The sequence below is a fragment of the Sinocyclocheilus grahami genome, unplaced genomic scaffold (assembly GCF_001515645.1).
Source record: "Sinocyclocheilus grahami isolate Dianchi unplaced genomic scaffold, SAMN03320097.WGS_v1.1 scaffold20474.1, whole genome shotgun sequence".
In the NCBI taxonomy this organism is placed as follows: Eukaryota; Metazoa; Chordata; class Actinopteri; order Cypriniformes; family Cyprinidae; genus Sinocyclocheilus; species Sinocyclocheilus grahami.
Window position 1 is genome coordinate 2429 of NW_015518043.1, and position 802 is coordinate 3230.

General features: G+C 37.0%; 1 long non-coding RNA gene across 1 annotated transcript in view; it reads right to left on the reverse strand.

Moving 5' to 3' along the window:
- The window catches only part of LOC107579822 (uncharacterized), a 1799-nt gene extending 1597 nt beyond the window's left edge, over positions 1-202 (reverse strand). Inside the window, exon 1 of the long non-coding RNA XR_001608539.1 lies at positions 126-202. This is a non-coding gene — a long non-coding RNA (uncharacterized lncRNA). The remainder of the gene's footprint in view (positions 1-125) is intronic.
- Between the last annotated feature and the right edge of the window lie 600 nt (positions 203-802).

The window sequence follows — 802 nt, forward strand, 5'->3', positions numbered from 1 at the left end:
CTTTCAGATGATGCATACATCTCAATTTCACAAAATTGACCCTTACGACTGCTTTTGTGCTCCAGGGTCACGTATGTTATATATACACTAAATAATATCAGTTCTAGTCACTTCAGCACACGTACCCAAAGATCACCGCGTTCCACAGCATGATGTTGTTTTCTGAAGGAGCACCACTCACACCAGTTGGAGGATCTTCTTGAAGTCTGCAAACAATTATGAACAAGTTTATGGGTTATATATTGAATATTTATCCCAGACAGAGTTTCATCCTCCTCACATTATATGTGAGTGAGTTTCTCTGAGACCGCAGGTGCGCTGTTCAGGGCTTCTCAGCAGGTTTGATCACAAACACACGTTCTCTCGGGCTTTAAATATGACTGATATTGACAGAATGATCAGATTTAACACTCCTGGGGAAATGTGGTATAGTGTTTTGTCATTATCTTTTAAATCCGGCTAATTGTTTGTCGTAAATAAACGTCTCAGAAGAATGTTACGGGGTTAGAGATCGGAAATATGACTTTTTGTTACGAAACTGGGTGTAATTTTTAACAAACATCCTGTTAATCTGGCATTTTGGGGAAACAAAATAAGAAATTATAGACCAGTGTTACTAGATATTCGAGTAGCTGAGTTATTACTCCCATTGTTGCACTTCTTTTTGTCATTATAGTTTGCCCCAAAAACACATTAATATGCAAATTAGATGCAGTGTATAGATACATTGTGTATCAGTTTATGGACATTTTACGCACACATATTCCATAAAGTACAGTAGCATATCAAATCATTCTGTTTT